This window comes from Phascolarctos cinereus, unplaced genomic scaffold, assembly GCF_003287225.1.
Source record: "Phascolarctos cinereus isolate Bilbo 61053 unplaced genomic scaffold, phaCin_HiC Scaffold_4;HRSCAF=312, whole genome shotgun sequence".
Taxonomy (NCBI): domain Eukaryota; kingdom Metazoa; phylum Chordata; class Mammalia; order Diprotodontia; family Phascolarctidae; genus Phascolarctos; species Phascolarctos cinereus.
This window is the reverse complement of record NW_027555847.1, coordinates 580,685,417-580,710,624: the sequence shown is the minus strand read 5'-3', so window position 1 is coordinate 580,710,624 and position 25,208 is coordinate 580,685,417. Positions and strand designations below refer to the sequence as shown.

General features: G+C 38.8%; 1 long non-coding RNA gene across 3 annotated transcripts in view; it reads right to left on the bottom strand.

Moving 5' to 3' along the window:
• The window catches only part of LOC110196740 (uncharacterized), a 47,319-nt gene that overhangs the window by 17,772 nt on the left and 4,339 nt on the right, over positions 1-25,208 (bottom strand). For 2 of the 3 annotated variants that reach the window (XR_013486282.1, XR_002321305.2), the window contains exons 2-3: positions 5,847-5,973; positions 1,606-1,750 (exon numbers count right to left, since the gene is read on the bottom strand). This is a non-coding gene — a long non-coding RNA (uncharacterized LOC110196740). Of the gene's footprint in view, positions 1-1,605; positions 1,751-5,846; positions 5,974-14,804; positions 18,530-25,208 lie in introns of those variants that run through there. The other variant, XR_002321303.2, reaches the window with a different exon arrangement.

The window sequence follows — 25,208 nt, the reverse complement described above, 5'->3', positions numbered from 1 at the left end:
GGCAGTTGGCACCTAATAGCCAGCAAAAAGTCTAATAGCATATAATTTCTAGTACTGGAATTTTCCTCCTGTAAAAACTGCTCATATCCTTTGTTCAATTCTCCATTACACAGTGTATTATCCACTCTTATAGACGTGTTATTTCCTTATAAAATCTAGATGTTAGATCTTCATCTTGTATATTTACTACATATCTTTCCACAATATATTTTCTTTTAATTTTAGATATTTTTTCCTTCAATAATATTCTTTTATCTTCATGTCATGGAGCCTATCAACTGAAACAAATATACAATTTCTTTTTGTTTGAGATTTTGGCTTTTTTTTTAACATTCAGATTGTGGATCCAATTAGAATTTATTATTTAGAAGGAATGGCATAAATTCAAACTTTTTTGTGTGTGTTATACCCCCAGTCAATGTAGCCAATAATTTTTACTGAATTGATTCCATTCCTTGGCATTTTTTAGATGAGGGTTTGTCAACTCATATATGCCAAATTCTAGTTCTGAGTTTTGTATTCCATTCCATTGATCTATTTTTCTAAAACTAGGCAAGTTTTATAAAACTAATTGCTGATTTATAGCACAACTCTTTTCAATTTTTTCTTGATATTTTGCCCATTTTGGTTGGTGTTATTGACATTTTTACTATATTTCTTTAATCCAACCACAGAGCCATAATTAGGAATTATAACAAGGATCTGTACTGACTGAGTTACCTTGAAAAGGTGGAGAGATGGTTGCTGAATGATGGTAACTTAGGAAGGAGAAGTATATCAAATCTTCCTGCGTTAGAGAGGGGGTTTTTGAGAAAGAAGAGCCAGCCTTAGAGAAGATTCCAAAAGATGTGGTGTCTAGTGGAAAAGGCTAGGTTTCAGTGACACATGAGAAGATGGAAGAAATGTGAATGGAAGGTGTATAGAACAAAGAAGAACTTGGTAATAGGTCAGAGCTCAGAGAAGAAAGGGAGAGCAGAGGATTATAGATCCTGTGAGGGTTAGAAGGGAACGTGATGACAGTTGATTCCCCTCCACACATGTTTATTCTGCACTAATTCTGAATGTTCTGTGTTGTATGAGCTCTCACAGAACCTATCAGAGATAACCCCTGTGGGTGGTGGGATGGTGGGCCCCAGGATAGAGGCATCATGGAGAAATGATGCTAGGGAATAGCAGCGAGTTGGCCAAGGAGGGAAAGAACCAGTCAGGTGACTAGTGTTCTTGGGAGGACAGGAGTTTGGAAGGATAAAGGGAAGATGTATAACCCTGAGGACAAGAAGATGCCAATGTTGGCATCTGGGGTAAATCCCTGGTCACCCTGTGATATTTCTGACTCTGCCTACCTATAATTGCAGGATATGTCTTTACTTATTCAGATGTTGATTTCTATTAAAAACCATTTTAAAGTATCTTTACCATATATTTCTTATACTGGATGTAATTTATTTTTATTATAAACATATCTATCAATTAATTCATTAACAAAATTTATTACAATCAAACAATTGGGAGTTTCCTTGGATTTTCTTATAATATTATTATCATAGTGGCTACTATTTGGGGAATTCTACGTTTCAGATTTTTATATAATTGTAGGTACAGTACCTTTCAGGATTCTTCATTTCCTCAGTGATAAGATTCAGTGTATCCCATCCAGAATAGGAAAAAAGAGCTGAGTACAGAGCTTGTGCCATAGGTCCTGGGTCACTGGTGGAACCTTCAAATGGATCCTTAAAATTATCTGTTTCTCCTACAATAATTTAATAAGTCAGTCTTTTGGTATAAGAAAATACTTTTCCATCTGATATCTGTGTGAAGTGAAGGAATAAGTAAAGAAAGGAAAGAAATAAGCATTTATCATGCATCTGCTATGTGCCAGGCAATGTGCTAAGCACTTTACAAATATTATCTCATTTGGTCTTCACAAAAACCCTGTGAAATAGGTGCTATTATAATTCCCATTTTACAGATGAGGAAACTGATTCAGAGAGCAGTTAAGTGACTTAACCAGGGTCATACAGTCTACTGCTAGGACCCAGTTAGCTCAGGTTCCATGTTGGGATGAAATGAGGCACCCACAAGTTATTGAACACTGGCAAAGTAAAAAAAAGTAGGGTGGTTTTCTTTATCATTATACAGCAAGGTGTTACAAGGTATGATGATCTTCAGATATCAGAGAGTCAGAGGGGCATCAAATCCACATGAATGGGAATTTTTATGACTTCAGGTGACTAGGAAGCTATGTCAAGGAAAGCAGGGGTCAATTAAGTCCCAGGGACAACTTAGTTTCTTTTAGGGAAAATTAATCCCTAGGATTTTAAAAAGACCTGGTCCTATCATAGGGGTACATTAACTATTTCTGGCCATTACACTCATGGCCCTATGAAAAGGCAATGAGAGAACTGAATATCTTTGTCTTAGTGAATATGTTTAGGTCAATACACAAAAAACATATTATGCATATTATTTATATCACATGTATAATATGTGTGTCAAATATATGTTTGATTTTTTCTCTTTTTTTTTTGGTGAGGCAGTCGGGGTTAAGTGACTTGCCCAGGGTCACACAGCTAGTAAGTGCCATGTATCTGAGACTGGATTTGAACTCATGTCTTCTTGACTCCAAGGACAGAGTTCTATCCACTGTATATATTTGATTTTTATAGGGGGTTCAAGAAAGTCAATCAAAGAGATAAGATAGAATTTGTAAAAATACAGGTAAAACATATGTTTTATCACCTTACTGCAAAGGTTAGGGCAATTCCCCATATCCTACAGCAACAATCCTAATAGCAGAATTGAAATTATATGATCATAGGGCCTAAATTTGGAAGGGAAATTAGAAATCATCTGTCTAATCCTCTCATTTTCCAGGTAGATTTCATTTGGAAAGAGGTAGGAGACTAAGGAAATGTAATTTGTCTTGGCTATGCCCACATGGAATATTTGGAAACATGTTTTTGAATTGTGTTGCTGGAGAAGACTTTGGAGTGTCTCTTGGAATTGCAAGGAGATCAAATCAGTCAATACTTAAAGAAATTAATTCACATAGTGATCATGTAATGAGAAGACAGGACTCATTGGAAAAGACCTTGATGTTGGGAAAGATTGAAGACAAAAGGAAAAGGGGTTGGCAGAGGATGAGTTGAATAGATAGTGTCATAGAAGCAACGAACATGAGCTTGGACAGACTTTGAAAAAGAGTGGTGAGTAGAAGGACCTTGCCTGCTATGGTCCATGGGGTCATGAAGAGTTGGACATGACTGAACAACTCAACAACAACAGCAAATATAAAAATAATGTGACCCCTCTCCCTCCAATTCTTCCCCTTCCTCCTCAGACCCAGCCAGAATAATACCTGCATCTGTCAGTTCTTTCAGTACTCTGGAATGTAGGTCATCTGGGCCTGATGACTCAAATTCACCAGTGAACTTAGGTCCTCTTTGCTATTTTCCAACTAGGGTCTCAACTTTGCATTAGCGATTTTAGTACTATTCTAGTTTAAATTCATTCTTGGTAAAAACCGAAAAACCAAAAAACCAATACTGTCGGTTATCATTGTCTCATTTACTCAGAGCAATGATTCTGAGGAATTTTTTTATCTGTTTTTTTTTTACTCAGTATAGCTCAAAAATATGTTTATTTTGACTATACCATTCTTTGTCAGCCTCAACTCGTGACACAGTTCTATTAGGATCATGCTATGCTTTCATACTTTTCTTCCATATTTGTCCCTCAGAAGCAGAGAACTACAGCTGTCCACTTGATCCTAAAGCATAGATACTGTATCACAAATAATCAGCAATCATAGAATAAGATCAGAGATTTACTACTTGAATTTACCTTAAAGGTCATTAAATCCTATCTTCCATTTTACAAGTGAGGAAACTGAGGCCCAGAGAAGTAAACTGATGTGCCTAGTCTCACACAGCTAGTAAATGTTTGAGGTGGAACAGACATTTGACTCCAGGCTTTGCTGACTCCAAATCTAGTATTCTCTCCAGTACAACTTGCAGACAGTTTCCTTAAACACATGATTTTTTTTTACTAGCCTTTTCTAAACTTATTTTTTGTCTAAAGATTTTTCATCCAGAGACATGTAGGTGATGCAGTAGATAGAGAGGCAAACACGAAGTCAGGCCTGAACTGGCAGCCCAAATTTTGGAAGTAACTGGCCCCAAGACATACACAGATAATGACAGAATCAGGCCTAGAACCCAACTTTCTTGATGCCAGGTCCAACGAGCTTTCTACAACAACCATCTTTATATCAATGTGTTCTTTGCAGGTGTTATTAATACTCAGAGGCATAACTAGTGATTTCAAGTTCTATGACAAGAAGAGCCAACTGGGACAAATAGCACACTAACCAACTTTGTGATTCATGATGTGAAAATAATGTAAGGAACAAGTAAGACAAATTTGGTTGGGTGGGAGAGAAAATCAGTTATCAAAGTGACTTAGAGGGTAGAATCTCAGAATTGGAAAGAGCTCTAGATGTCATCCTGTCCAATCTATGGGATTTGATGTTATTTTTACTCCATCAGAGAGGCTTTCCCTAATGTCCATTAGTTGGGAAATGACTAAACAAATTGTGGCATATGATTTTGATAGAAGACTATTGTGCTCTAAGAAATGACAAGGGGGATGGATTCTGAAAAAACTGGGAAGACTTATATGAACTGATGCTAAGTAAAGTAATAGAACCAGAACATTGGTTACAGTAACAATATTATTAATGATGATTAATTGTGAAAGACTTAGATAATTAACCAATACAAGGATTCTGGATGAAAAATGCTATCCATCTCCAGAGGGGGAACTGATGAACTCTGAATGTAGATCAAAACCTATCTTTTCCCACTTTATTTTTCTCATTTTTTTTTTTTTTCAATATGGATGGTTTGTAATTATGTCTTGCATGACTTCACATGTATAAAGGGTATTAATTGCCTTCTCAATGGGAGAGTGAAAGGCCAGAGGGAGGAAGAGAATTTGGAACTCAAAATTAGAAAAACAAATTTAAATAGAAAAAAAGAAGAGGCTTTCCAAAGAGGCTCCCTTCCTCAAAGCCTAGGGCAGGAAGTTGGCTTTGCTATTATTATTATTTACCTTTCTTGAGGGAAAATATAGGCATTAGTGGAGGGAGAGCAGAAGAGAAGGTAAAGGAAGCCCTGAGGAAGGGAATGGGCAGGAAAGGGCTAGTTGGTGATCTGTTTATGGGATGAGCAAGGAGGGTGGGAGTGAAGAAGTTTCGGTCCAGGACTCCATAGCAACCTAGAAACAAACCTCCTTTTTGGTTTTGCCTCACCCCCTTCCCTTGGCCAGTCTGAGCTCTGCTCCCCTTAACTCCGGAGTACTTGTATTACGTTTTTGTGCCATCTAAATTTTTCACCCTAAGGCAAAGTCCTAGTGGCCTTATCTAGTTTTGACTCCCTTAATCTTTGTGAACGGATCTTAGCATGACTCAAGTTGTATAGTTTTTGTGCTTCAAAAGGGAGGGGTAGTAGTATAAGACAATCAATGCTGTAATTTTAGTTCATTAAATTTATAGGCTAATAAAATACTCCTAAAGGTTTTGTAGCCTATACAGTACCTTGCATACAGTAGGCAGGTTTTTATTTTTTAATTTTTTAATCTGGATCTCTGAATTAATTAATTTAGGGAACTCTCAGTAAGGAATCTCCTTCAAGAATGAGTGAACTGGGGTCCTGAAGATCCTCAGGAATAACATACGTATCATAATTTTTCTAATTTTGACTTTTCTATTACTCTTCTTTTAATTATTCTACATACATATTTGATTTTGTTTACTCACATCTTCACATTCAACCTTCTTTCCTTACCTTTACAAATTTTGTAGATACCCACAGATATGATCAGGATGAGGGGTCAAAATCTTGGCATATGTGAAAATATCCTGCACTCTGGTTCCCCGCTTCACGTTGATGCAGTTAATGAATGTTAAGGAACCTATGGAGGAAATAAAAAAAGCTTAAGGCAGCTGTGGAGAAAATGTAAATATAATTGTGCAACACAAGTAACAACACTGAAGTTTTTGGACTCCAGCCTCTAACAGGCTCACTCTTGATCTAGGCAGCCAGGACAGGAAGACAGCTTCGGAAGAGTCAAATAAGCTTGCTTTATTCTAGTCTAGTCTTCTCAAGAGGGTTGCTGATAATGGAAGCATCAACGTCCACAGCACCCCCTAATCACCCTTCTTGCAGGGGCTGGTGAGAAGGGGGGGCAACAACCCCTGTGTCTCTATGGGGGCCAGTTGAGACAGGCACAGCATTCCAGCTTGTGTACTCCCCCCCAATCCCCCTAAGCCTCAATGGGGGCCAGTTGAGGCAAGCGCAGCATTACACTGCCACATTCCCCAAATCCCCACTCACTGATCAGTGCTCTCTGAAAAGAAGCACAAAAGAAGGCAATTTGCCAACATTAAGTTCACAGTTAACTTTAGCAATCTTGTTGTCACCTAGCACAGCACAGGTGTAGTATATATCACATTGTGTCATCCCTATATCTCTATTGCGCAGTCTAGGTAGAAGTTGTTTCCAACCATAATTCGTGGGAAATACTATCTATTTTGGCTGAGGATCCTGGAACCTATTATCTAAAAAGAATAACAAAAATCCTCCTTGCTTACAAATTGATGTAGGTATAATGTATATTTTGTAAGGTACAATGAATAGATTATCTCAGTAAAGTCTCCCAACAACTCTAGGATGTAGTGAGGTTCAGAGACAGTAAATGATTAATTGCCCTTTCTAGGTGCTGGAAGCAGGATTTGAACCAGGAGTGTGCTGGTAAATGTTTAACAAATGGCTCTCCTGGAAAAAAAAAATACATATATGCACAACTCACTTTTAAGTTTAATCTGCATTATTGACATTTTCTCCACACCTTCCTAAATCTAGGTAATCAGTAAAACAATAAATCAAGCCTTTATATTTGCTAAATTCCAAGGTACAAATGTTCACACTAAAATTTTTAACAATTGGCTCTTAGGAGCTGGTTCAAGCTGGCTCATCATACTCCTGATTTGAACCTAGGTGTTTCTGACTCCAAGTCCAGCACCCTATCTACTACTACAAAGCTGTCTCTTTATGGAACAGAACATTGTGCTAATCAGTCATATTTCAATGAAAACTCTTAAAATGACAAATGTAGAATTGTCAGCTTTTTTAAAAGCAATAAATCAAAAGAAACAGGAGCTGCTTAACATATATATATGATTTTAAAGTTAGCAAAGTACTCTACATATATTATCTCCTTTGATCCTCGTAACAACCCTGGGTAGGAGGTGTTTTTATTATCATCATTTTAGAGATGAGGAAACTGAGGCTAAGACAAGTTAAGCAACTTTTTCAGGATCATACAGCTAGTAAGGTTCTGAGGCATGTCTATCAAAGTAATTATTCTTTCTCTAGGGTTTTTTGGTCTCCTTACTTACCTCCCCTAGTCATCTCCACCCCCCCAGTAGCTGGAGTAATGCCACATGCCCACAAATGCAATACTCCTAAGATTATTAATAGAGCCATAGCACCATGAGATTTTAGAGTTGGAAGGGACCTTAGAGATCATCTCATCAATGTGTCACAAATTTAGAAAAAAGGGCAATATGTAAGATGCTTAGTACTATACTTATTCTGTGATTTAAAAGCTCATCAATCTTATAGGCCAATGTTTCAGTTGTTTTTCAAGTTGTATTTTACTTTTCATGACCCCATTTGGGGTTTTCTTGGCAAAGATACAGGAGTGATTTGCCATTTCCTTTTCCAGTGCATTTTACAGATGAGGAAGCTGAGGCAAACAGGATTAAATAACTTACCTGGAGTCACACAGCTGATGTCTGAGGCTGAATTTGAACTCAAGTCTTCCTAACTCCAGGTCTAGCACTCTATCCACTAGATATGTACACCACCTGTCTAGAGTTTAATTAAGTACACCTGAAGATCTTTGTAGACCAGACAGTATCTCTCACAGCCCAAACTCTTCATTTTACAGATTAGACAGCTTTAAACAGAGTTTAAATGGCTTGCTATTAAGCTATCAAGTAGCAATTGTGAGATTTGAACCCACGCCTTTGATTCCAAATTCAGTGTTCTCTCCCCTACAACAAACTGTTGGAAACTTCATAGCAGCACCCCTTTACAACATTCTCAGTGCCCAACAGTATATTTTGGCTGCAGCCTTTGAAAATCCCCCTATCTTAAAATCCCCAAACTAACAGTTTTACACAAATAATTTAAGAGGCTTGTTTGGTCCAGAACTATGATCTATATAATCTTCAAATAATTAGAACCAAACTGGGCAGAATTCATCTTATGACATATGAATACAAGCTGTATGATACCATGACTTGATGAAAACAATTCTAAGCCTCATAATGTAAAAAAAAATGCATTAATATAGTATGTCCTTGGGGAATACTTGGATTATGAAGAGAATGTCTTCACAGCTGCTCTGTGGTGCTACAGGTCACAATACCCATGCAAAGCCTCTAATGAGGGTAGGGACTGTCTTTTTTTGCCTTTTATTATTCCCACCACTTGGCAATGTAGGGGCAACCCTAGTCATGAGCTAAACCTAAACTTCAAGTGATTCTCCTGAGGGTTCTGCAAAAGGGAATAAAGAACCAGACTCCTCACTTTAGGGACTAGAAAACCCCAAACTCAATCCAGTCCTTGAATGTGGGTCCAGATGGAGTCACTGTTGTGTATGTTGTTTACATAAGTCTTACAGAGATTTTTTTTTTGTATTGCTATAGTTAATCATCTGTGGGGAAACCAAGGAGAAATTGGAATTCTGTTTGATGATAGAACTTAAAGCAGAAGCTAAAATACTTTCCCAAGACCTGTTACTAAGTTGAAACAAGAGCCAACATCAGAAGCTCCCTCTTCCAATTAATAAATATTCTCAGATGTCAGAGTGAGACAAATTCATAGTACACATGAATGCAATCTGGGATAGAGCTGGGTGTCAGGAGACCTAGATTCTTGTCCCAGTTTCATTACCTACTAACCCAGGAAACTGTCAACTGAAACATCTTTAGATCAGAGCTACTATATTCTATTTCATAATATTTTCTTAAAAAATTTTTTTTACTATGAACTTAACAAACATGAAAGTTTCGATATAAAAAGAAGAGGATTGTTTACTAAACTGTGAACTTCTATTACATATTGTTTTTTAAAGTAAAAATACCAAACATCATAATAAAAAAACCGCCCTGCTTTTCTGTGTTCCCTCCTGAACTTCCTTCTTCTCTCTTCTTTGTATTTTAAAAATGTTTCATAAATCTTCTTATTCTTCTTCTTCTCCTTCTCCTCCTCCTCCTCCTCCTCCTCCTCTCCTCCTTCTTTCTTCTTCTTCTTCTTCTTCTTCTTCTTCTTCTTCTTCTCCTTCTCCTTCTCCTTCTCCTTCCTTCCCCTTCTCCTCCTCCTCCTCCTCCTCCTCCTCCTCCTTCTTCTCCTCCTCCTTCTTCTCCTTCTTCTCCTTCTTCTTCTTCTTCTTCTTCTTCTTCTTCTTCTTCTTCTTCTTCTTCTTCTTCTTCTTCTCCCTTCTCCTCCTCCTCCTCTCCTCCTCCTCCCCTCCTCCTCCCTCCTCCTCCTCCCCTCTCCTCTCCTCTCCTTCTTCTCCTTCTTCCTTCTTCTCCTTCTTCTTTTCTTCTTCTTCTCTTCTTCTTCTTCTTCTTCTTCTTTTCTTCTTCTTCTTCTCTCCCCTTCTCCTCCTCCTCCTCCTCCTCTTCTTCTCCTCCTCCTTCTTCTCCTTCTTCTTCTTCTTCTTCTTCTTCTTCTTCTTCTTCTTCTTCTTCTTCTTCTTCTTCTTCTTCTTCTTCTTCTTCTTCTTCTTCTCCTTCTTCTTCTTCTTCTTCTTCTCCTTCTTCTTCTCATCACTATCACTATCTACCTAGTCCTCTGCAACCAGGGATGTACTAGTAAATGTTTAACAACTGGTTCTCAGAAAAAAAGTAATATGACACGTTTTTGCATCATACCTTCATTATTAACATTCTTCTGAGTGGATACATCTAAAATAAATAAATGTGGCTTTCTGGAGGAATAAATAGATTTTGGCTACAAGTTACTTTGTGTATAAATTTGTATTTTCAGATGTGAATTGGCCCAATGTAAGTGAAAAGCAAAATGGAAAGGATACTGGGTTTGGAGCTCATATCCGGAGCTCTGACACTTTCTGTGTAATCATGGGCAAAAAAAAAAAATTCACATGTCAGTTTCCCAACCTATAAAATAAGAATTATTTGTACTAAATACCTCAGAAGGGCACTGTGAAGAAAGTGCCTCTTAAACTTCATAATTCTATATAGATGTGAGATTTGGTTTTTGACTGGACTTGTGATTTCATCAAGATAAGAATTTCCTGGGCAGCTAGGTGGTGCAGTAGATAGAGAACTGGCCCTGAAGTCAGGAGGACCTGAGTTCAAATGTGACCTCAAACCAAACACTTGATACTTACTAGCTGTGTGACCCTGGGCAAGTCACTTAACCCCAATTGTCTAAAAAAAAAAAGATAAGGAATTTCCTATAAGGCACTTCTGTTGACATGGGTACCTGCTGGACTTACCCAGGGCACTGAGAGAGTGAGTCATCCTTTTATCCCCTGTGCCCTGCTCCTTCTTGTGAGTTTATCTCAATAATTAGAAATCTTTGACTAAGGAAGTTTCAAAAATGGTCCATGAAATCACCTTCAATAAATAAAGCAAAGTTATAAAAGTAACAAAGATAACACTGTATGGTACTCACATACGCAGGCAGCTGCGATCCATCTGACAGCCGCATATGGAGGCTCACAGTGTGGGAAAAGGGGCTGAACAATATAATTAGCAAATGTAATGGCTATGACAGCCTGTGTCGTCGGCTCAGTGATGAGTAAAGATGACCACAGTCTAATAAATGCTACCAAACCACCAAAGGCTTCCAAGATGTAGGCATAGCTTGCTCCAGACTTAATGATCATGGTCCCCAGCTCTGCGTAACACAGAGCTCCAAATAATGAAAAAACCCCTCCAAAAAGCCAAATAACCAGGGAGAGTCCATAAGAGCTGCTGTGCTTCAGAACTCCTTTGGGAGACACAAATATCCCAGAACCTATCATGTTTCCCACTATTAGAGAGATGCCAATAAGGTGATACTTTGTTTCATCTGTACCTTCACCCCCTGTGCATCATCTGGTTTTCCTTTTTCCAATTCTCCTGTATTACATGGGGGATGTTTTCTGCAACATAGAGTATAAGGATGTGTCATCTTTTGTAGTTCAGACTTGGGGAAGAGGAAAGAGGAATTCTTATTAATAACATTAACTTGGCACTAGGGATGAACTGAGTGCCTACAACAACAGAAAAGCAAAATTAAAAAAAAAAAGAAAACACCTGGCCACATCAGTAAGAAGTCTCTGATTGGGCAGAAGCTTGATACTATGGAGAAACCAGGCTGAGAGTCAAAGAACTTAGGTTCAAACCCTGCCTCTGGTACATATTAATTGTGTGACCTTGGACAAATCACTTAACCTTGCTGGATTTCAATTTCTTCTTCCAAAATCGAAGAGGTATGAACTACCTATCCTCTGAGGTTCTTTCTAGACTCATGATTCTGTGATAATATAACCATGAAGCTGGTTAAATGCCCCCTTGCTGGTGACCCTACAGGTGTCTCACAATCTATATTTTGTGATAGAGAAAATAAAATAAATTCTGACACTGACTACAGCAGCTGTGTATCTTGAACTATTGGCAAAAATCCAATTGAACACACATTTATTAAGTACCTTCTAGATTCTAGACACTGTGCTAGATTGGGGGAAAAGGAAACAAAACAGTCCTTGCTTTCAAGAAACTATAAAAACATTAACCTATTTGGTGTTGAAAAATGAAAAAAAGAAGAACCTTACGAAGAGATTTTCTGTATCCCAGGAAAGTCAGATTACACTATGACTTTATCACCCTGGATAACTATCAGAGGCTAGATTTGAATCTAGGTCCAATTTCAAGCCTAGCTCTCTATCCATTTTGCTAGGATGTCTGTTTAAATTATTATTTTTCTTGTTATTACTGGCAATTAGAGAGTAGTCTTAAAGAGAAAATCTGCTCAAGATTTTGAAAAACAATGTCACAGTCATCCTCTTAAGTGGTAGGATGTGTGTTAGAATGAAATCAATGTGGCTTTACTAACTAGTCTTAGAAAACCTTTCATTCAAAGTCAGACCAAAAACAACTCAACTCTCCTCTATGGACCGTGAGCAAACTGCAAGTTCATCAGTAAACAAAGGGGCACAAGAGATACTCTGCATCCTTGAAAGTGGGCTTCAAAAATCAGACTTCCAAACACTTCCAACTGAGCATGAACTTCTGCTACAGAGTAAATTGAGCCTTTGTGATGAGTGCTCTGAGGAACTATGTCCAACTTTGCCACCATTCAAACGAGCCAAATGCTGTTAATCCCTGGGGGAGAATCCTCAAACAAGTTGTTGTGAAGTTAGCAGTTGAAGAAGAATAGGAACAGAGAAAACTGAATAAGCTGAAGATTGAAAAATATAAAAATCCCATGCCTATAAAATGAAACTCAACTTCTGGTTACAGCGATATTGCAAAATAAGTCTGAACTACTGGATTTTTAGTTGGTTTTCCCCTACTCCAAGCAATGACAGAAGTTCTATTGCCAGGTAAGTCCACAGGTGTCCCTCATTATCAATAAAATAATCACCTGAAGAAATAGGAATACTTTAAAGAAAAAGCAAATGCTCACCAGGATACATTGGCCTTGTGGCATTGTTTTGGACAAAGGCTGTTGGAACTTCTGGAAGGAAAGATTATAACCCTGTGTGCTTTCCCTGTACAAGGGAATGCACAGCTGCCTTTCTGTGCCTGGTGACAGATATGAACAAGTAGAGCCCCCTGCCCTCCCCCAGTGAATATACACACCTGCCTCTTTTTGCTACTTCTATTTTTGAGAATATCGCCCCTAGAATCAAATGATAGTGGTTTGGGATGCTGGTCTGGGATAAACTGGAGGAAACTTCAACTTGCTTGAGCTGAACTGTGTTATCCCACTAATGATGATGATGATGATGATAATAGCTTTTATACAACACTTATTATGTGCCAGGCACTAAGCACTTTACAATTTTTATCTCATTTGATCCTCACAATAACCCTGGGAGTTGGGTACTATTATTGTCCCTATTTTGCAGATGAGAAAACTGAGGCAAACATAGGTTAAATGACCTACCTGTCCTAGGTTACACAGCTGGTAAGTATCTGAAGCTAGATTTGAACTCAAGTCCAGGCTTAGGGCACACCTAGCTGACTAACCAATTACAAAATTTTGGAGTTTCCTCTTAATTGTTCTTAAAAAATGGGTTACCAAAAGCAAAATTGACTCTTCGTATTCAGCTATCCCAGCCAGAGTTAATAATAAGTTGTACTAGCCTTACTGTTGCCAAGATATCCATTGAGAGTGCTGTTGGCTTATCCAGTACCTTATACATAGTTGTTAAATCTAAGTGTTAAGAAACCTATTTATCCAAGGTGAGAGCAAAAGAGAAGCAGAGAAAGTATAGATGGGACAATATATACCAAGGAATGGAGTAAGCAAACTCTCTCATTGGGAGTGTGATAACTCAGCTTAACCAAGGGAGTCCCAGATTTCACCCGAGGGGAAATTCTCCAAAGTCTCTACTATAGCAAACTGGGGAGAGGGACATGACAGAGATGACTAGCTCCTCTCATATAAGTTTCTTCCCGGTCTTCTTCCTTCATCTATCTGCCTGAAGTGGGATTGGCACCATCCATTTTCTCTCTCAAAACTAGAAGCCCAAAGAAGACACAGAAACTGAAGGCTGCAACTGTACTTGAAATAATAATAGCTAGCATTTATGAAGCCCTTTAATGTTTACAAAGCACATTATGTCTGTCATCTCCTTTGATCCTCATATCAATCCTGTGAAGTAGGTGCTATTATTAGCTCCACTTTAACTGAAGAGGAAACTGAGGCTGAGAAGTTAAGTGATTTGACCCAGGATCACACAGCTAGTAAGAGGGATCTAATCTCAGTTCTTCCTGACTCCCAGTCCAGAACCCTATCCATTAGACTACTTATTTACCATGGGGATAGAGAGTAAGAAGGGGAAGAGTTAGGATGAGGGGACATAAAGGAACAACCAACACAATTTAACCTTTACCTAAAAAAAACTTTGACAGTGAGTATATAGGTTCTTCTTCTTTTTCTTTTAGATTTTATTTTATTTTTAATTTATGGAATAAAACAAGCATTTTCATGACACAGGATAATAAAAAAAGATGATACATGTGAAAATGAAAATCCATTATGTGCAACTTCTATTCATTTTAAATATAATCAAGTTATCATGTAAATTTTTTCCTTTCTCTTTCCCCACCCGACCCTAGAGATGGCTATCATTAGACATAAATATGTGTATGTATATATATGTAAATTCATTCTCTTTATACTTCTATTTATCCATTCTCTCTCTAGATGCAGATAGGGTCTTCCTTCATAGGTTCTTTTTAATTAATTTGGGCATTTATAATAGTCAAAATGACTTATTTGCTCAAAGTTGTTCTTACGACAATATTGCTGTTACTGTATACAATGTTCTCTTGGTTCTGCTCATTTCTCTCTTCATTATTTCATACAAATCTATCCATGTTTTTCTAACATCATTGAGTTCATCATTTCTTACAGCACAGTAGTATTCCATCACAATCATATACCACAACTTGTTCAACTATTCCCCGGTTATATAGTATAGGTTCTTACCAGGCTGTGGGAGAAAAACTGAAGGAAACGGTCCTGTTCTCCACCTTCTGTGTCTTCTTGTCATGTGTTTGTCTGCTTATATTCTGTCTCAATCTGTAAATCTCTTTTTCTGTCCCATTGCCGGGGATGCTAACGTTAGAGTGGATGCTGTCCACGCTTCCGTTGGGACAACATTACATCACGCCTTAGGGAGTGTTGTCCTGGCCTGAACAGCTTAGATTTCCTAAATCTGCTATTTGTCTATATTTGTACTTGGTCAGGAATTAGAGGAGGCAGAGAAGCTGTTTAACCAGATATTGTTGAGACGATTTGCTAATTCATGTACAGATTATTCAGAGTTTCAGGATATTCTGAAAAACTTCTATATTAATTGAAAAATCCTTTCAACTCTAGTTTTGAAAAGCCAATATTAAAGTATGAAGATTATTCCATGTTTCAGTACAATATTCTCTAGTTATTTCAAACAAGAGGGAAGATAGGATCGAAGACCTTTAGAAATAAAGAAATCAGGTGACAGCTAGGTGGTGCAGTGGATAGAGCACCAGCCCTGAAGTCAGGAAGTTCAAATCTGGCCTCAGACACTTACTAGCTGTGTGACTTAAATGACAAGTCACTTAACTCCAATTGTCTGAAAAAAAGAAAGAAAGAAAGAAATGAGACAAGTGGTACAAATATCTTAGACTTTATTTATCTTATTACTACCCAGAAGCTAGGTGGTGAAATGGATGGAGGACTGGACCTGTAGTTAGGAAGACCTGAGTTTGAATCAAGCCCCAGATATTTATTAATTACGAGACCCTTGGCAACTCACTTAACTTTTGTCTGCCTCAGTTTCCTCAGCTGTAAAGTAGAGATAATAGTATTTTCTTGCCCATATCCATGTAGCCTATAAGAGTCAAAGACATTTCTGAACACAAAGTGAAAAAGTGAAAGATATTCACTATGTGAACACAGATATTCTGGACTCTAAGTCTAGAACTCGATTTGCGTCGCTTGAAACCAAGCATATTTTATGCCCCTAGTTAGGTTTTTATCATAACAGAAGCAGTCAGCCTAACTCCTTGAAAGAGCTGCCCACAGTTGGTGAACCTCCACTTCCTTTCCTCTTTCTCTTCTTCTTTTAGTCCTTTTCGGTTGCAATCTTCTCTTTGTGACCCCATTTGGGGTTTTCTTGGTAGAGATACTAGAGTATTTTGCCATTTCCTTCTCCAGCTCACTTTACAGATGAGAAAACTGAGGCAAACAGAGATAAATGACTTGCCCCTGGTCATACAGCTAGTGTCTGGAACTAAATTTGAAGCCATGTCTTCCCAATTCCAGAACCTGTACTCTATCCACTGTGCCACTAGCCTTTGACCTTGTGGCTCAACTGAAATTGCCCTCTCCAAAGTTGCCAACAATCTTCTAATTGCTAAGTCTAATGGCTTCTCCAAAACCCCCATCTTCCTTGACCTCTTTGCTGCATTTGATATTGCTGACAATCCTGTTCCTGGGTGCTCTTTCCTCTTTGGGTTTTCAAGACACCACCCTTTCAGGTCTCCTCCTATTGGTCCAATTACTCCCTCTCCATCTTCATCTGATTCTACAGACTATAACTGTACCCTGGACCCTCTTTTCTTTTCTTTTTCATTAACTTCCAAGAGTTTAATCATCACTTCAGCTCAAGTGAATTCCAGATCTGTATAAACAGTCCCAGTCTCTCTCCTGCATTACCAATCACCTATTAGACAGTTTAAACTGGATGCCCCAAAGTCATCTTCAACTTTAAAGTAGTACTCATTATTTTCTCTCTCCTCCACCCCAAACTTTCTCTTTTTCCAAAGGCACCACTATCCTTCCACTCATGCATGTTCCCAACCTAAATGTCATCCTTAACTCCTCTTTCTCATTTATCGTGTATATTCAATCAGTTGCCAAATCTTTATCTCCACAACATCTCTCATATCCATCCCCTTCTCTCTACTCCTGCAGCCAACACTCTAGTTTAGGTACTCATCACTGCTTGCCCAGACTGTTATAACAGCCTAAAATTGTTTTTTTCTGCCGCAAACCTCTCCCCATTGTAATCCATCCTTCACACAGTTGCCAAAGTGACTTTTCTGAAGCACAGGTGGATCATGTTATGACTCCTACCCAATAAACTCCAGCAGCTTTCCTATTGTCCCCCAGGATCAAATATGAACTCTGTCTGACATTTCAATCTCCTGGATTTTCAGTCTTCTTGTATTTTACTCCCTTTATTGCATTCTGCAATCCATTCACATCATCGCAATCACCATTCTACACACACACAGATGTGTGCGTGCGCACACACACACACACACACACACACACACACACACATCTCCATCTCTGCTCTCTGTGCCTTTGTACTTTCTGTCCCCAATTTCTGGAATTCACTCCTTCACCTCTACCTCTTGGAATTCCTGGTTTCTTTATGGTTTAGCTCAAGTCCATCTTCCCCATGAAACCTTTTCTGGTCCCCCAGTTAATTGTGCCTCCAGTGGGTGGGGTGGGGAACCTGTCGTGTTCTAGGTCCTCAAGTGCAGCCTTTTGACAGAGTCCACATTTTATAGAACAAACCCTTTTATGAAAAGCTGTGAAGTTTGGATTCAGTCAAAGGGCTGCACTTGAGGACCCAGAGGGCCACATGTGGTCTCGAGGCCACAGGTTCCCCACACCTGCATAACCTACATTAATTTCATTTATATTCTACATAGAAATTCATGTTGTTTCCCTTATTGCAATGTAAGTTCCTTGTGGACAGGCACTATTTTAGTTGTCTTGCTCCAGCTGACAGCATTTAATAAATGCTTGTTGATTGATTGATAAATAACTTTTAATCCTGAAAGGATCATCACGGTGACTTTTTTTTCCCAGCATTGTTTCCAAGGTGCTGATAAATCCTACTATGATGCCTCATCATGGCACAGAAAAAACTTTGATTTCATTTTTTGAGGCAATCAAGGTAAAGTGACTTGCCCAGGGGCACACTACTAGTCAAGTATTAAGTGTCTGAGGCTGGATTTAGACTCAGGCCCTCCTGATTCTATCCAGAACTCTATCCAGTGCTCTGTCCACTGCTCTACCTAGCTGCCCAGTGACTCTGGTTTCTTCAAGCCTATCTATCACAGGGCAAACTCTGACAACGTCTTTCACATTTGAAAGGCTTCAAATATTGTCCCTGAGACAAACTGTGTCTGCTATCCAAGAATCAGCTTTCCTAAGTATTGAGTAAGCTGGTCATTAAATAAAGAATTCTCTGATCATGGAAATACATGAAACAAAGAAACCTATCTATTGTCCCTCTATCTTCTATGACACTTCTGCTCTACAACAGTGGTGGCAGAGAGTTTGAAAAGAGAGTAGAAGAGGCCAGGTATTATAACTTTTAGACTACCTTTAGATATTAATTCAAGTGTTGGTAGCTTAAAAATGAGATCTTTTTTCCAGTGCCCAATGAATCCATGTAATACTGAAGGCAGCTAGAGGTGCAGGGGACAAAACACTGCACCTGGGGTAAGGAAAGACCTGAATTAAAATCTGGCCTCAGGGGGCAGCTAGGTGGCAGCTAGGTGGTGCAGTGGATAGGACAGCAGCCCAGAAGTCAAGAGGACCTGAGTTCAAATCTGGCCTCAGACCAAACACTTGACACTTACTAGCTGTGTGACCCTGGGCAAGTCACTTAACCCCAATTGCCTAAACACACACACACACACACACACACACACACACACACACACACACACACACACACAATCTGGCCTCAGACACCCTTGCTACCTGTGTGACTTTGGGTAAATCACTTAATCTCTGTCTGCCTCAGTTTTCTCAACTGCAAAATGGGGCACATAATAGCAGCTACCTTCCAAAGTTCTTGTGAGTATTGAATGAGATAATATTTTTAAGACACTTAGCACTGTGCCCAGCACATAGTAGGTGTTATGTAAAAATGCTAGCTATTATTATTACTGAAGAAATTAAGTCTTATTAAAATAGATGTTCTTGTTGCAAATCATGTCAGAATATATAAGGAAGTTGCAGCTAAGTAGAAGGTGACTTATAGGTCCTTCTTGAAGAGACAATTTGTACCAATATCTATTGCAGGGGATAAAGAAAGTGGTAAAGAAATTCTATAAAGAACTTTATAAACTCTTGTAAACACAATAAACATATATAATGACACTATCAACAGGAAGGTGGAGAAGGGGAGGCAGGCAAAAGATATGTTGAAAAGTATGGTTCAGGATTAAGAAATGAGAGAGGACAAAGGTTCATTGACTATTCAAAATGCCTCATGGTGGCTATATAGCATGGACATGTAGTAAGGGGTTCCAACATAGGGATGTGTGCAGAGCAAGAGCCACTGGGCACTCTGGGCTCCATGCTTCCCTGATTCCTTTTGGAGATCTTCAAGAACCAGCTTGGGGTAATTTGTATAACCAACCAGGAAGAAAGATAAAAAGACTGAAAAAAGACATGACGGATACTGAGAGTTTCTCTCTGAAACCTCAGAGACTCAGCGAGGGAGTGAGACTCTAATTCTTTTTGGAAGGGCTAGATCAGGGACTAGGTAATCAGTTATCAATCCATTGACAATCATTCCTTTTTTCCTTAGTAGTATTTTTTTCTAGTTACAAGTAAAGATAGTTTTCAACATTCATTTCTGTAAAATTTTGACTTCCAAATTTTTCTCCCTCTTTCCCTTCCCTCTCCTCAAGACAGCAAGCAATCAGATATAGGTTATACATGTACAATCATGTTAAACACATTTCCACATTAGCCATGTTGTGAAAGAAGAATCGGCACAAAATGGAAAAACCATGAGAAAGAAAAACAAAAAACAACAAAAAAAGTGAAAATAGTCTGCTTCGATCTGCATTCATACTCCATAGATCTTTGGATGTGGTTAGCATTTTCCATCACTAGTCTTTTGGACTTGTCTTGGACCATTATATTGCTGAGAAAAGCTAAGTCTATCACAGTTAATCATCGCACAATGTTGCTTCAACAAGCATTCCTAAGCACCTTCTATGTGCCAGAAGCATATTGAATGGCATTTGGATGAAGATCAATAGAATCAGAAAAAGAAGCAATATTGCCATCAGGAGCACTTGGACAAAATGAAGAAATAAGTGAGGAATGGAGTAAACATCACAAGCTTGGCATGGAGGCCTGCTATAGTAGTGACAGGGGACTTGTATTATTGGGGACGTCTGCTAGAGCCCTCTCTCTGCTAGTATCGACGTACCTAATAATTTCCTGGCTTGTCTTAACAATAACTTCATCCTTCAGACGGTGGAGGATCCTCCCCTCTCCTGTGCTCTTTTCTCCTCTCCTCTCCCCTCGTCTCTCTTCCTGTTCTCTCCCCTCCCATCTCCTCTCCTCTCTGGGCTTAACAAATTATTGTTGAATGAATAAATAAATCTTGATACAGGTATTTTTTTTCACTGTTGGAGAACATATGGGTGAAGATCAGTAGGAGTTGAAAGAGAAGTGCTATGTCATCACAATATTCTCTAGACTATTTTGAACTATCACTGTGTTGCTAACTCTTATGATTTTGAAATTGGCAGGGAACTTAGAAGTTCTCTTGACCAATGTGCTTCTCAAGGCAGGAATCTCTTTTGTGGCATTCCTCATAGATACTAATGTAGCCTCTGGTGAAGCAACTTCAGTGAGAGACTACTTATTTTTCCCTTCAGACAGCCCATTCCACTTTTTGAAAAAGAGCTCTAATTGCTAGAAAGTTCTTAATCAAGTAACCCTTTTATCTACAGCCCCAAAGGCCCCAGTCTACTTTCTAGGGGTATTATCACACCTTTATATCAGTCCCACTTGGAAACCTGGGATGTATACTCTCTTAGATATCCTTACAGTCAATATTTAGAAGCACATGAAATTCAAGTGACCCAATAGCTAATGCCAACAGTTCCATTTCTCTCTCCTACCCTACCTTCCACCCCCACTAACCTCAACTTCTCTTTGTAGCTCTTTCTAAGGCCATTTAAGCCTACTTCCCCAAATGGCCTACTATTTTGAGAGCAGCTCTAATGGTAGTTCCTTCCTCTGTAGCTCTCTGCTGTGGGGGAGGGAGGAGGAGGAGGAGAGTTACAGATGTCATGGACCAAGGTTCATCTGCACCTTTCAGGGGTCTGCAGCTCCCCCAGCTATCCACATGCTATAAGAAGGGAGCCTGGAAGGTACAGCTAGGTGGTACAGTGGATACAGCATTGTCCCTGAAGTCAGGAGGATCTGAGTTCAAGTCCGGCCTCAGGCCAAACACTTGACACTTACTAGCTGTGTGACCCTAGGGGAGTCACTTAACCCCAGTGTCCTTAAAAAAAAAAAGGGGAGCCTTGGAGTTCTCTCAATCTAATGAAGGCAAACTCTTTCAATCAATGCTTCTGGCCTATGTTCAACTTGTATCTTAAATGAGCATGCACGTTTGTATTCCCCCCAAATTCTGTCAATCATTGTTGATGCTGTTTACGTGCCATTTACATACGGCCTTGGAGTATATTTGTGCCTTACTTTCATAGCTAGAGTAGGAGTAACCTGTGTCTCATAAGTCTTCGTATTCCCCAACAGTGTCTGTTGTATGATAGTCCCTTAATAGAGGACAGCATCATAGGAAAGGATATTAGAGTTGGGAGGTATGTCCAAGGCCTCCTCATTCATTACATGTCTGACCAATAATCACTTCTACGTCATCTTGGGTAACTGATTCTAGTGTGGTCCTTGTTTGATTCGTCTGTTGTACTTGTTCGCAGCCAGGTAAGATTACCCAACAATGTTTTGCATAGTCAGTTCTGAAAAAACAATCCTGTGTGATGCCTGGAATCCACTCTCCCTGATCCCCTTTACTGCCTGTTGAATGGCGCAATTCAATTGACACTCTCTCTATAAAGCATTTTAGATTGATTGGACAACAATAGGTTCCTGCCCAAGCACCACTTAATGGTTATTTTTTTGGGCCCTTCTGGCTCAGACTGAATGTAAATAGTAACTGCTTCTCTTTTGGCAAGCAACCCTGAGGTTCTTACCCTCCCAGTTTGCTTATTTTTTTAAATTTTTTTTATTAAAGGGGCCATCCCTTGACTTACTTCTTAGAAAGGTCTATTTGCTGAATGGTCATTACCTCACTCAAAGTAAGAACCTGGAAAGACTTTAGCTTAAAAGGGCCAAGGTCTCCCACTGCATTCTGGGCCATCTCCAGTCATCCTGATTGATGTCTGGCCACTGGACCCATATGGCTCTGGAGGAGAAAGTGAAGCTGGTGACCTTGCACAGCCCTCACTCACTCAAATTAAAGTCAATTGCAGGTCATGTCATCATCTCCCTGATGTCATGGTCTTCTTTGAGAATGAAGGACAAACCACAACCGCAGCTCCATGGGACCTCATCCTTGACTCTTACTTTGCATTTGATTTGGGCATTTGCACAGTCTATTTTGTATTAAAGCAATTTGATCATTCTTATGTCCTATATTAGAGGATGAGCTAGGAATGGGACTATGTCTTATTCTCCCAGGGTTATATGAGATTGAAATAAGATAATGTATGTAAATACTACGTAGGAGACAATATAGTATATAGTGGTTAAAAAGCTGTCCATGTGGCCAGGAAGACCCGGTTTGAGCTCCGCTTCTGATACATACTGGCTATACGACCCTGGGTGAACAAGTTACCATATCAGTACCCCAGATTACCATCTAAGATTACTAATTGCAGAGAAGGTTTAGATCTAGCACCAATGAAGTCAAAGCTTTGGTTAAAAACAACTTTAAAGTGTTTTTAATTGTCAGTTTTTATGAACATATCTTTAATAATATTTGTCTTTCCTGAGCATCAAGCCCAGTGCCTTACCCATAATAAATACTTAATCAATGTCCATTGAACTTTAGTTCAATTGGAGATAGTAGATTACTTTTTGTTTTCTTTTCAACATAGTACTGAGGATATGCCATACAGGAAGCCCCAGAGAGGAAGAATATTTTTAGAAGTCAAAGTGGGCCAGGTGAAAGTTGGTTTAGTAGGCCATGAATAATTATTTTAACAGCAGCTTTTACTTATATTCTTAATTCTTCTTATATACTTAATTCATCTTTTTGAGGAATTGATAGGTTTGAATGAACTTTGTTATTTTAATCTAGACAGCATCAGTGAAGTAAGTTCATTATCTACCTTCTCTCTCTCTCTCTCTCTCTCTCTCTTTTTTAAGGCAATTGTAGGTAAGTGACTTGCCCAGGGTCACACAGCTAGTAAGTGTCAAGTGTTTGGTGTGAGGCTGGATTTGAACTCAGGTCCTCCTGACTTCAGGGCCGGTGCTCTATTCACTGTGCCACCTAGCTGCCCCCCCCCATTATCTACCTTCTTAAGAGGATCTTTGGGTATAAGAAATCAATCAAAAAACATTTGTTAAACATCCACTGTGTGCCAATACTTTTCCAGATGCTGAAACAACAATGAAACAGACCTTTTCCTCAAGAAGCTTACATTTTAATAAAACTAATGCAGCCTAGACTAGAAAGAAAGCAGAAAATTGGGAAGGGAGAATTTTATAGACAGTTTCTCAGATAAAGGTCTCATGTCTTAAATATATAGAGATTTTTGTCAAATTTTTAAGAATATGAGTCATTTCCCAATTGATAAAGTAGACAAAGAATATGAACAGGCAATTTTTGGATGAAGACATCAAAGCTACATATAGTCATATGAAAAAATGCTCTAAATCACTATTGATAAGAAAAATGCAAATTAAAACAACCTTGAGATATCATCTTATACCTATCAGATTTGCTAAAATGATAGAGCAAAAATGACAGATGTTGGAGGGGATGTGGAAAAATTTGGACACTGTTACACTGTTGGTAGAATTGTGATCCAACCATTTTGAAGAGCAATCTGGAATTATGCCCCCAAAATTATAAAACTGCACAGGTCCTTTGACTCAGCAATACCACTATTAGGTCTGTTTACCAAGGTGATTAGGGAAAAAGGAAAAGAACCTATATGTTCTAAAATATTTATAGCAGCTCTTTGTGGTGGCAAAGAACTAGAAATCTAGAGGATGCCCATTGATTGGGGAATAGCCGAACAAGTTGTGGTATATGATCGTGATGGAATATTACAGTGCCACAAGAAATGATGAACTGGTTGATTTTAGAAAAACATGGAAAGACTTGCATGAAATAACGAAGAGTGAAATGAACAGAGCCAAGGGAACATCATATACAGCAAACAGCACTATTGTTCAAAGAACAACTGTGAATGACTAAGTTATTCTGAGTATTATAAATACTCAAATCAACTACAAAGGACCTAGGAAGGAAAATGCTATCTACCTCCAGAGAAAGAACTGAGAAATAGAAGTATGTATAGTATGCTTTTACATATATGCATACATATGTATATACACATACACACATATGTGTATATATATATACACACACACACACACACACACACACATATACACACACACACATACATACATATAACATACACTTCCAAAAGTGTTTCTCACATATGGCCCTCTCATGCCTAGTCTCTATACTTAAGTTACTTCCCTCATTTGGTTGAGGAAAATACGGTATTGTATTTTTATGTGAGTGAACCCTAAGTTTATTGGGAGTATGGCAAGGTCACGGCAGAGTTCCAATGTAAATATTGACACACTATTCCAGTAAATGCCTTTGCTTTGGCCTAGTTATGTCCTCTGACAAGGTAAACAAATGCCTTAATGATGACTGCTAAGCTATAGTTTGGGGAGTGCAGACCCACTGTCCTCTGAGGAACCTTGTAAGTTGAGGGGATAGAGAAATGGATGCTACATAAAGTTAATACAAGCGGCAGCTAAGTACTCAGTGGATAGAGTGCTGGATATGGAAAACCTAAATTCAAATCTGGCCACAGATTCTTAACTATGTTATCTTGGGCATGTCACAATATCTGTCTGTCTCAGTTTCCTTCTCTATAAAATGAAGATAATAGCATCAACCTCTTCAATTGTCGTAAGGACAAAATGAGACAATATTTACAAAGCACTTTGAAAACCTTAAAGCGCTAGTTATAATATCATATCATCATGATCAGTGGTGAAGGGATGTATTAGCAGCTGGGGAAACGAAAAAAGGCTTTAAGTAGGAAGTGCCAATAAAGCTCTATCCTGTAAGGGTCTAGGAGCTCTAATTGCAGAGCGGAGGAGACCATTCGTTCCGACCTTTGGGGACAGTCTATGCAAAACCCAGGGACAGGAGACAGAATATTGTGTTTAGGACAGCACGAAAATCAGTATGGCTGGCTCAGAGAGGGAGTAAAGGAGAACAATGTATAAATGATAAGTCTGGAAAGATTAGATGATAAACAACTACAGATGCCAAGCAGAGCTTGTTTTCGATCA